This window comes from Centrocercus urophasianus, unplaced genomic scaffold, assembly GCF_019232065.1.
Source record: "Centrocercus urophasianus isolate 14NV4802_14NV808 unplaced genomic scaffold, USGS_Curo_1.0 seq_13, whole genome shotgun sequence".
NCBI classification, from domain to species: Eukaryota; Metazoa; Chordata; class Aves; order Galliformes; family Phasianidae; genus Centrocercus; species Centrocercus urophasianus.
This window is the reverse complement of record NW_024884475.1, coordinates 44352997-44365588: the sequence shown is the minus strand read 5'-3', so window position 1 is coordinate 44365588 and position 12592 is coordinate 44352997. Positions and strand designations below refer to the sequence as shown.

The 12592-nt window shown below is 38.6% G+C and overlaps 1 protein-coding gene across 4 annotated transcripts in view; it reads left to right on the top strand.

Annotated features, from left to right (window-relative positions):
* Positions 1-12592, top strand: part of RASGEF1B (RasGEF domain family member 1B) — a 125679-nt gene that overhangs the window by 30125 nt on the left and 82962 nt on the right. For all 4 annotated transcript variants that reach the window (XM_042812640.1, XM_042812637.1, XM_042812639.1 and 1 more), the window contains exon 2: positions 4962-5015. The gene's annotated coding sequence lies outside the window, so the exon portion shown is untranslated. The remainder of the gene's footprint in view (positions 1-4961; positions 5016-12592) is intronic.

Sequence of the window (12592 nt, the reverse complement as noted above, 5' to 3'; positions counted from 1 at the left end):
TCCCCAGATTTGCAAATCATTATTTGCTTATAATACTAGCATGCCTGCAGGGCCTAATTGAAGAGGCTACAGAGAAGCAAGTTTGACAAGGCAGGGAAAGGTGGTTGTCTTTTTCACCTCTTCTCTTTTCCTTTACTGTAGTATTGGCCACCATAACGAGTGATCCCAGTTCACCAGTGAGCTAGCTAGATCTATAGAAGGCTTGTTTTTTTGGTCCACTGCTAATAGCAGTGGGTCCTGTTGCACCAAGTAGATCTTAATCCAATCAGAGGTATTGGGGAGATTCAGGTTGGAAATCAGGAAACACCTCTCTAAAAGAGTGGTGATGCAGTGGCACAGGCTGCCCAGGGATGTGGTGGGATCACTGTTTCCCTGGAGGTTTTCAAGAACCATGGAGATGTGGCACTGAAGGCATGGTTAGTGGGCATGGATATGGTTATGGGTTGGTGTTGGACTTGGAGATTTCAGATGTCTTTTCCAATCTTAATGATTCTATGATTAGATATCCTGTGGGAGAGAATGAACACCTGTAAGTAGAGAATGGGGACTTAATCCAGCAGAGTTGAGGGAGCTTGAGGTAATGGGGAAAAGTATAGCAAGCAACTCAGCTGGCCTGGGTTGGAAAGAGCAAGAGACTTCAAGTAGAAAGGAAAGACAGCATGCAGAATTGAAAGGTCTTAAGTGCTGCAAATCTCATCTTTGGAACTCTGTTTTCACCAGCTCTCTGAGGAGGAAAAAATGAAGTATAGCACTGTGACTTTTTTTTTTTTTTTTTTTCTTTCTCAGAGGGGCTTTGGGCAATGGATTCTTACAGACAGTAAATTTCTAAAGCAAACATCTATGGAACTTTGCTTTAATTCTGAGCCCTGACCCTTCTTGCTTCATGGATATGTTAATGAACTGCTTAATTAGAGAATATTGATAGCATATGGTTCATCATTATGTACAGTATATCAGGCTCTAATGCTAGTTAGTATTTCATACTTCAAGATTGCAGCTTCTCTCAAAATATTTAAGCCTGTTTTCAAAAGTTACTTCTGAAAATCTGTAATGCTGAAGAGTACTCCTAAGTTTCATAGGTTGTTACAGTGTCCTTACCTTGTTCTACCTCCTCTGTGCAATGCAAGCTGTAACAAAGCAAGTTTTGTTTCCTCAATTGTAGCACTAGAAAACAAATAAGGTTGTTGATGGGCTTTGCCGAAGGGCATGATTCTTTAAAGAGTGGAAATGGAGATCAGCAGCCAGCTCACCTTACTGCCTGTTTGGAAAGGTATTACGTGAGGTCATAGAAACAGATATTTCAGATACGGATCATTGTTTTCAATAGGCATTACATGCCCCAAAGGGAAATAGTTAAACAGTCTTCTGTTCAAGTAGAACTAGGGAAAGGATGGAAGCCTTGTATGGTGAAGGACTCCAGAATTTTAAAACGGGACTAGGTGCATGAGAAGAAAGCTCTTTGTATTAAAGTTTCTGAAGAAATGTCACTGTAAGAAAATGAATGGTTTATTTATATAAATGTTTTCCTTTGGAATGGGAAGTTAACAGGAATTTTGCGTCAAACTGTATGTGGAATTGGGGAATTAAATGGCAAAACATTCTCCTGACACACATTCTGAGATCAGGCAACTGGCAGTGAGGAGTATACTGTCAGAATGATAACATTTCCTTCTTCGTGAGTCAAATTCCTCTAAGACGTACAAGGGATGTACCAGGTGGAACACAAGAGCTTCCTTTCAGAAGGTGTGGGGGGAGGAGAGTTTAAGTGGTAGCTATGTAGAAAGCAAGATCCTGGCTTGTTAGTTCACATCTCAATCATCAAACGGCTACACCAGTGAGTACAGTCTATAGAAGTTGATTTATCTTCTCTGTGTGCTGGATGTTGATACATAGAATGTTTATAGATAAAAACATGCAGTGAACTAACAAGTGGGAGTATGGGATTTTTGAAGGTGGGGAAAACTGTAGAGGTGAATTGCATCCTCAAAATAACAGTCCCTATACTCTTGGTTCAAAAAAAAAAAAAAAGCTAACACTATAAACACTTCAAGGTCAAGTTGCTGAGTCTAAGTCACTGAACTTGAGTTAGGCTGAAATTAATTTTAACCCTTTTGTTGTGAGAAGCTGTCAGGTGTCCTATGAGTTTCTGGTATGTGCTAAACACAAGAACAATTAGGGAAGTAAAAGGAAAGAAAATCTATCAGCTAGCCTTGGAAAAACAATTTATCCTTCTGGCCTGTTGACTCTACTCCTAGGTGGAAATTCTACAGAAATCCTTGTGTACGCTTGTGGCTGAAAGTAGGAATTTTTTTCCAAACAAAGGACACTACCCATGTTGATGAGAAATGCCATTCAATTCATTTGCTTAAAACTGAATATTGTATATACTCTCAATTGAAAGGAGACCTCTTTCAAATGTACTTGATTTAGACAAGCCTCCTGAGATACTGCTTACGTGGGGATTTGGGGAGTATTCAAATGGTTTCCCTTAAATATGTGAATCTGGCTGTATCTTCAATTAAGTGAATTTCTTCCAAAAAAAAAAAAAAGTGCTCTGATGAAAGCTGTAATTTTTCTAATGAGATGGATCTTAATTTGCGAGTCTTAATAAGGCATTCTGCTGTGAATAGACTTGCTGTGAGTTGTTACTTCGCATCTCTGGATGAATGCATCAAAGGCAGTGTTTCATCACAGGGCTGTTTCCCAAGCTTTATTTTTGTGCACTCTTAGAAAAATCTGGATTATGTTCAGTGTTCTTGGAGCTTAGACCCTTTGCATGGTGTCTGCTGGTAAAAATTCTGGACTGAATGTCTTTTGGACTTTAGAGATTGAAATGGAGAAGGCCACTTCCTCAGCGTGTGTTACAAAATGCAGGCTGCGTGCAGTGATTGTATACAAGATAGGTCTAAAAACATCACTATGAATTTGTGTTTCTTTTTTCAGTGGCTACAGGCTACTACTTGTTTTTCCTCTTAATTTTATGCTGTTTTTCTTAATTGCTGACTCTGAAAATGCAGAGTGGAACAAGAACTGATCTGTGAGTTTTTAGAAACGTCTCAGAGTAAAATGCTGCTTTATGGCTGGGCAACCCAATAACTGGTGATGAGCTCTATGGCCATTGAAGAGAATTCCATTGTTTCATGTTCCCAGCTGTTAAGTGTCGTGTTGGAACTTGTGAGCAATTTAAAACTTTTCATATATAGTGCATAGCTGCTTTTGTGCAATTACCATTCTGCACTTGAAATATTTCTTAAATTTATATATAGTGTACATTTGTTCTTGCTATGTGATTAGTGTCTTGAAATCCTATAATCTGATAGAGCTTTTTCTAATGTGGTGGGATCCAAGGGCTGTGGGAGCAAAGCAGCCACTCTGGAATCAAAGATAACTGCAGTAAAGGAAAAATTAATGTGGAGGAACTTCTTGCGTACAGAAAGTCTCAGTGGCTATGCAAAAGTGGACTACTTATCAGTGATTTTTTTTTTTTCCTATTTGCTATAAATAAGTTGACACAAGGCTCCCATGTCTAGGTTGGCTGAAGTTAAACCAGTTATTGCTGAAACCTTTGCACGGGGGGGGATTCAGCTTCAGTGGCAGACAATCTTTCAAGTCACCTGTAATTGCCAGTGTGGGTGAAACTCTACTGTGAACAAACAACAAGAATTCCCCTCTTCCACATTTATCAGTGTTCAGGCATATTGAGGTCTGCAAGTAAGTAGTTGTCCCATGTCCAGACTCTCCAAGGAAAGGTTTGCTTAAAGAGCAAATGCTGGACATGTATTTTTTTTTTTAAAAAAAAAAAAAAGTTCAATTCTAGTTTCAGAGGCTAAGCTTACCTTGAACTCGTAAGTTTATAGGCCGTGTCACTAGCAAATATGTTTTTATTATGTGAGCTATTAGATATGCCTTGCATTTTGTCTGGAGATAAAGCTGATGTGCGACTTGAGTAGGGTTAACGATTATGGGAAAGAGCAACATACTTGGGTCTGCTCAGTTGCTCATTCTTAATACAACATTCTATTTAAAAGATCTGAATGTAGCTTGAATGCCTTGCTATGTGCAAGACCAAACTGATAAGTTGAGAGGGTAAGAAATACTATGCATTGTGCTGAAATGGCTGAGTGCTTCCTGTTCTTGTTGTGTTGTGCAGGAGTGCTTCACATCCTGAAAAGGAGATAAAATGAAGCCCTTAATGAGTGTTAATTTCTTGTCTAAACTATTGATGGCTTACTGGAACTTAATGGCCCATCTGCAAACAAGTGAACGGAGTATGGGACTTTGTTTGCATCTGTCTTCCAGCTTTACAACTCAAGTGTCAGAGGTGCTGTGCTCTAAAGGGCTTCTCTGCCTGGAGAACCTTACCTGTTACAGGCTGCCAGATATTGGCCTTTGTCGTGTATTTCTCTTGGCTTTGATTAAATGCTCTTTTCTCTTGCTTTTTTTTTTTTTTTTTTTTTTTTTTTTCGTGGAAAGGTGATGTTTTGGTGTCAGTATGTAAAGCATCAGCAACATTCTGGGGACAATTTCATGGAGTCAGCATGAAATAAATTGGTGATTAAGCTTTGTGCTACCTCTGATAGAATCACAAAATAGTTTGATTTGGAAGGAACCTTTAAAGACCATCTCATTCCAACCCACCTACCGTGGGCAGGGATGCCACTCACCGGATTGCTCAAAGCCCTGTCCAGCCTGGCCTTGAACACCTTAAGGGATGGGGTGTCCACAGCTTCTCAGTGTAGGTTTAAACAACATAAATCTAGCAAAGTATTTTTAATCTGTATCATCTAGCTGAGAGAACAAAGAGCTTAAAAGCAGCATGCATACCTTGATGTCAATACACTGTTCTATTTTACAGCAGTTGTTTGTTTTAATATTTAGAAATGTTCTAAATAAATGAAAGATTTTCCAACACATGACTAATTAGCCTGGACTGATGGATCTTCTGTCTCTTTATTTTGCAGACAGTGCATTTCAGGACATCGGCCCATGCAAAGCCCTTATCTGCCCACAAACAGGTAAGCTGTTTTTTCCATGTGTGCACTTTTTTTTTTTTCCAAATGTGTCAGGCAAATAGTGGCACCTATTTGCTGCTTGTTCTCTGGTACTAAAAGAGGAAGAGAGAACCATGGTGGATTGTGGATATGGAGTAGAATCCACCTGTGTAGAAATTTGGTTGTGGTTTGCAATAAGCATTTAAATGAAAGAAGCTTGAAATGTACTTGCAAGTAAAGTCATTTATGTAGAGGCTTGCAAACAAGATTTTCTTGTTCACAAGTTGTGTGGAAGCTTGCAAATTCGTTTCCACTGAGTCTGTACATTCATCAAATAAGGTTATTGTTACAAAGGTCTCTAGACAACTTGAACTTACGAACTTTGGACTTTCTGTGCAGGTCTAATAGGTCAAATAAAAGGGGGAACATGTAGCCGGGGAGCCAAGAAGTCTGAAACCTCTGAGAATACCACAGAAATCTAAATATACATGCATGTCTGTATGTAAAGATTGTTCACTCTGCCATCCTCATGCTTGAGTCAGCAGCTTCAGCTTTAGGGATCTTTTGTGCAAGAAAGCATTCTAGAAGTGTTATTTTCTTATAGAAACATCAGATAAGGTACCTGGTAGTTATCTACTAATAGGGATAATTATGTTCTGCCTTCTCACTTTGCTCAGCCTTTCAGTAAATTAGCAGTTTTACAACTACATAAATTCAAGTTTTATGTCATTTCTTAATGATAAGGAACTTTTAAATCTCAGTGACTGTGCACAGTAATGATGGCCAGAGGGAAAAGGAACCGAAGAGACTGTGAAGACATCTTGTGATCCTCCCCAACTTCTGTATATTTGTTTAGAACAATTAGGGTATATTTTGCATACATGTTGCCTTCACTGTTTGAGGATATGACAGTACTCAACTGGCTCAAGTCACTGACAGTCTGATTACAAAAACAAAACAAAAAAATCATTCAAGTCTTAACTTACTAAAATTTGAAAGATGCTTTACTTACAACCTTTGTAATAAAGTGTTTCAGTATTACATAAGGCCAGAACTGAGCATGTTTCTGAATCAAAGTAAAATTAATTTCTGTCAGCTGAATGACTATTTGTTCATGTTAAGTACAATTCCCACTCTTGTGTATTTCAGCTAAAATTGACAAAATAGATTTCTGAATTGGTGATATTGTGCTTAAATTTACTATTCCCACTCATAGCTGTTTCTGCATTTGAGAGCATAGTTATTAGGATGTTACAGTCCAGCTGTTATGCACTAACTAAATTTTCCGTTTGCTGGAGAGAGCAAGAGCTGCGTGGTGCTATTGTTGCCCTGTGAAGTATTTGTTTTCAATTACATAAATATTTATGGCTCTTCAATTCCAAATAGTGGTTCTGGCTGTTATGTTGGTCACGTACTATGAAGAATCTCAGCCAGGAAGTGGAATGTAGATGAGAATTCTGGTTTCCAAGGTCATATTCCTGAAGAACTGCTTGTGGAAGATGGGGCGATTGCATATTTGATTCTGTTAGCAGAGATGTAGAGATTATAGTGCTGGGAAAATGATATCTTTCCTAGAAATGACATACCTCAGAACTGGTTTCTTCTCCCTGCTTTGTCTTCTCTCCATTTCTTCATCCAACACTGAATCAGAATTTATTCAAAATTGGACCTAGATGTCAACCTTCCAGCTGGGTAGCAATATTTGTGTCTATCATTTGAGTAGACCACATGTCCCCATATGAATCTAGTACCCAGGTTCTTGTCTTCATGATAACCTGAGGTCCTTGGTGTTTTTTTCCAGCTAATTGTTCTGCAGTGTAAGTTGGACAAACAAGAAGATCATTTAGAAGCAATAGATATTATTTTATTAAAAACAGTGAAATGTGAGATAAAAATGTTGAGTGCTTGAAGATGAATAATAATCAAAGTTGGGGTGTGAAACGAGTTTCTAATTACAATGGCAGAGGTGAGAATGTTGAGGGAGGGGGCTATAAGCACTGTTTTGAAATTGCTAAAACAGTAATATAAGTTTACTGATGTAAAACCAGCTGTTTTGTTATTGTGATGAGTGGCTTACGTATTGTATGTATATACTATTACCCTTTTATTGTTGAACTGAGACAGAAGAGACCAAACACAATTCAGGAAGGGTATTTATACAGGTTAGTATCTTAGCTGTGGCTTAGGATGCGGGAAGTCTTTACTGTTTTGATGTGTGCATTGGAAAGTTACTTTGGGGACCTTCCAAACAGTGATTTTCTGCTGCTGCTATCTTAATTTCAGATCATCTTTGTAATGTGGTGCTTGAATATGAGTGGAAGCAGTTATGGAATCATGAGTCATGGGGCCCAAAGGCAGTAGAAACACAGGTCTGAACTGGACAGGCTATATCCAGAAAACTTAAGTGCAATTAGGAGATGACTAAAAAGCTGGACCACCTCACTAGCAAATCAGTAAGCTGGGAAGCTTTGTCAAATACTACAGCCTGAGTTAGAAAAGTGGTATGAAATCCCTCAAGCTTGGGGTCTTGCTTTAATGGGATGAAATGTAGTTGTGTAAGCACAGCTTATTCTCTTCAGAATATGAGTTCAAAGGCTGTGAATGCATGTTAGAAGCAGTGTGTCCTCTTCTTGCACTTAAACTCTTTTCACAGCAGATGTCAGTTCTTTGTTTCCAACCAGAGCTCTATCTCAGGAAGAAGTTGTGGATTGAAAAAGAGGAAGGGGAAGAGATGTGCTAGTATAAAACCTATTTTATGGTGAGGCATACAAATTTTGTGAATTTTGTACTTGCTAGATGAATCTTAGCAATGCATTCTGAGTATATGTAAAATTCCTCTTTCACCCTTCTAATAAGTTCTTTTTTTTTTTTTTTTTTTTATGTATAGACATTGGTGGAGGGGGAGGTGGGGATTGGGACATATTAAATCTGAATAGAAGCTGATTTTCAAGCCCAGGGTTGATAGTGGTGCTTATGGAAGGCAAACTAATGTCACAATGAAGGAGGCAGGAAAAGTGGATGTGGGAAAGGTATGAATTTGCCTTGGCATTTTTAGGATCAAAAATTAGCAGATGTTCTAATATGATTACATCATATACATATTTTTTGTTTAAGTATACTTCCAGTGGGAGAAGCAAAGGACAAAAGTACATTCACTTTGCTCCTTATTTGAAAGAACTGATCATCTTCTTTGGCAGATGTGTAGAGCCGTAGCACTGGCACGTGCAGGTTGGCTTCGGATGGTAGCCAGAAAGCATTGACTTGTGTGTGCCACTAAGGAACTTCAGTGGTTTATCTCCCCTGACATGCACTTGTTTATGCCTATGCTTAATGTCATATTGCTTCTACATAGGTGAACCTTGCAGTACAGGAATTCATCTTAGTGCTCTGTAGTTCAATAAACAGAACCCCTAGAAGGCTGTCTGTAATGAACTGTGTTGTAATGAGTGTTATCTCCTGCAGACCAAGGAGAAGGTAAGTGCTATCAATTCTTATTTCCACAAATCTAGTTTTCACTTTTGCTTTTTACCCTATGACATGTTATCTTCAATTTTAAGTAAGGCTAACTTCTGCTACTGATGATGACCAGTAAAATTGAACTCACAACACAATTACAGATAATATTTCATTTTCCTCTTAGATCAGTGTAGCCAGAGGTATCATCTGTATCCTAGCATGTAGCCTTGAAACTACTACAGTTTCCTAATGTGTAATGTGTTTTCTGATTCCATACAGTTTTTGAGTGACTGTACTGACAATATAAAATAGCTTGATGAAAAGTTCTATCTTAGACTTGAGTAAAACTGTAAAAGTTCCCAGGCTTTAGTGCTAAGACAAAAAAAAAAAAATTCTAAAACTTGCCCACCTTATGGAGTAAAAAATCCTGTTTTTTAATGACAGCCATCTTGTAGGATAAAGCCATTAATAATTCTCAGTAATTTTGGACTTACAATCTCCAGAATACATTTTTAGTTCATTATGATTAAGGAAATTGGAGGAAGTACTTGATTTAAGAAAGTGTGTGGAGCAAAACTGTGCTGCAAGAAATGTTTAGAAGTCTATGGCAGGAGTGTTACACAACATTAAGCCCTTGGCTTACTCTTTTTAGAAAGTTTTGGTACATGCTGCAGAGGCTTATTTTCTGTCATGAGACTGTAATTACCATCTAATTCAGCCTTGTATGTTTTGAAAATATGCAGAGGGAAACCTTTTGTTTCCTATTCTTGTGACTTGAGTTCTTTAATAATCACTCTTTGTCAACACTGTTTTCATGAGAGAGCTTAAAATTCCTTTGGGATTGAAATTCTTATTTCAACATCAACTCTCCATGCTCTGCATTTAGGCCTTTCTGTAGCGTATTCCAAATGGAAACTTGAGTCAATTTTGGCAGACGTACTGCCACACCAGAGGCAGGGCTTGGTTCTTAACTGCTTTTTGGTGGATAAGAGATGAGTTCTCTCACAGTGGGCCAAAGGAGAGGAGGGGCCATCAGCACAGGTAGGACTTGATCCTACTGGAGTGCTCCAAGTCCTGATTGCTTTCCAAATATCTTGAATTTTTCAAAATGCTTTATTTTGAGCCTGCTTTTGGTATGGCCATGTTCCAAGGGTTGAGATTCACCCCAGCTCCCACAGTGTGCTCAAACTTCTTCCAGAGGATCAAGAAATTGAGAATCTATTTGCACAGGAGAGAGTTAGAAGGATGACTTCCCAGGAGAAGGAACTTCTCCCCATGTTACATGCAGGAATATTTAGCTGATCAATACTTACTAGGCTTAGGGTTGTCTTTCATTTGAAGAAGATATTGCAGTGGTGTGATGTTTATCAGCTGATCTAATTTAGTGCTAATGCTTTGTAGGCATGTTACCAGTTGCTTCCTTTCTCAAAGCTTTTGTTAAAACAAAGGAAATCCATTGGATTCATTTCCTTTGCTGGATTTACATTATCTGTAATGTTGAAGTTGGTGCCTGCGCTAGGCCATTTTAATCTCCAAGAAAGTACTGTTCAACTGGAGAAGTGCTAAAGCAGAACATGAATCCATTTGGAATGGATGTCATTGATGTTTTTAAATTAAGCATTAATCCAGCTTTCTTTACCTAACACTTCTTCAGGTCCTAGTCAGTCTGTCTTAAACCTGTTGTAAAATCAGATGCTGTCAAGTTGTTTTTTTTTTTTTTTTGTTACACTTCAGAATCAGCTGGTGGGAAGGTACAAACCAAATGAGCCCTATTTCTAGAGACCTGTTGTGTAGTTGTTTACATAGGTCTGTAAAAGAGATTGTATGAGGTTGCTTTTAGGCGCCTTACTTTTAAGACAGAAACAAACTTTGAGTCAGCAAAAGTAACACAATCAGGATGAAACTTGAAATCTAGCTAGAATGTATCATCTTAAATACGATTGATACATTTTAAGCAACTTTGAAGGGTCAGCAAAGAAATAGACATTTGTTTTACTCTAAGGTTACTTCCGAAAATACTGAAAGGGATATTTGTGTATCCTTTGACTACTTAAAAAATAAAAAGCACAAAAATCGACAACCTGAAGATTGCATTAGGATTAGTTATAGTGCAGGACTGCCTTTCATTGTCAGAAGGTTTGTCTAGTTTTCTGGAGTGGTCTGTAATTAGATTTTTGAAGAAGCTTGAAGATCTGAGGTTTGCAGTGTTCTATGACATGCCACCACCAATGTAAAAGTCTGTTTTGCAGCACTCTGCTGGAGGCCCATTAACAAAGCAGATAGTCCTATGGTTCAAATGTGATTAAGATTAATGCTCTGAAAACAAATACAGCTTAGGGAGATGCACACAGTGTTGACCAATCTGGTTCCACAGTTCCATGGGGAACAAAGTTCCATGTGCTTGCAGCTCTGCAATCTGGGTGAAGTCTTCAGATGGAACTTCCATGGAACAGCGTTTAGTGAAACTTTTTCTGGAGGAGGAGTTGTGTTGGAATTCCCTAGTCCTGCTGAAATTCCTTGGCTTTTTTATTTATATTTGAGTATTTGCTGGCTAGTAGCCCAAGGCCTTAGTACTCATGGTTTAGCTTGGTGGGTGCTGTGCTCTGCATTGTCTAAGCTTTCCTTTTTTATCCTTAGTCTCTTTCCAAAGCATACTGAAACTGATATTAAGTGATACTGTTTGTAGGGGAACTGTTAGGTCAAGGCTTGAACTGATGATGGAGCACCTGGTGAAGAGCTGGCCTAGGGAACAGGGGCAAATTGTTTGCACCTGTGCTCCCCATGTGACCAGATGGGTTGGACCCAGTGTGGATCCACTCTGGGCTCATATAAGGGCCAGCCACTGAAAGGAGGGCTTCTCTTGGACCTTCCTGCAAAGGAGTGCTGTATAGCCAGAGAGCCCCTTCATTGGTTGAGTGAGTTCAACACCTCTTTCTGCATATGACTCTTGACCTACCTGTGAATACTGTCTGGTATTGTCAAGAGCCTGTCAAAAGCAATTTTACATCTTTGTGAGCAGTACACCTTTGAATGGTATTCAGTCTTGAAGGTAAGCTTGTTAGAACTGATAAAGTCCCCTTCATGTTGCTTTAAATTTTGTTTCAGTTTTCAGTTTCTGCACAAACTCAAATCCATTCATCACTGGATTTGCAAATACGTATGACTATGGTTAAGTTCAGCAGACTCTTTGTCTCTTTGTGCCTTTCAGGCTGATAGAGTACAGTAATAGCAAATATGCCATGGCATTCTTCTTGCAGAAACAAGCAGCATGAGTTATGATTGAAGTTACTTCACATTCATTTCACCTTGAGAACGGTTATAAACTTCATTGCTATTAAAAAATACCATCCTTTGTTACCATGATTACTTGGCACTCTTTTTTTTTTTTTTTTTTTTTTAGCCAATAGTGGCTTCTTTTGATTGCATCTTATCTTTTTTTTAGACTGAAGATACTTCCCAGTAGTTGTATAATTAAGTTAATATTCATAAGGGCTCTGTGTAACTTAATACAGTAAAAATGGATCAAAATTGAGCAGATGATTGAGGTTCATGACTTCTCAGATGAGATGATCTATGTGATCACCACTAAGATCTAGTCCAACTATCAACCCAACCCCATCATACCTGCTAACCACGTGTTACTCAGTACCTCAAAAGTTTGACCCCTTGTTTCTAGAAGTAGTAATCTGAATTGGCAATATTGCTAGTACATGCACTACCAGAATGAAATGGAAATGGACTTTTTTTTTTCATGGGAGAGGGTGGGAAGTTTGTTCACTTGGATTTTGTATTGGTCTGTTCTTAGTTCATTAAGCCTACTGTCTGCCCACTGCCTGCTGACCATGCTCAGGTCTTGAAGCAGCAAGCCACATACATACAGTCCAGCAACAGCTGGCCTGTGTTGAAGTGAGAAGTTGATGTATTGATTTGGATGTGTAGCAACAGTGAAGTTGAAGGATTTCTAACCAAGTGAGTTGGTGAAATCAAATTTGAGGAAAGCCTTGTGTGAAGGGACAGGGTAAAGGTGGATGGGGTGTGGAAAAATTATGCTACCTTGTCTATTGAATTGTTGACTTCAACAAATGATACAGTTATTCTGATATGGCATAGTGACCAGGGAACGTTCCATGAATTGTTGTGTGGTT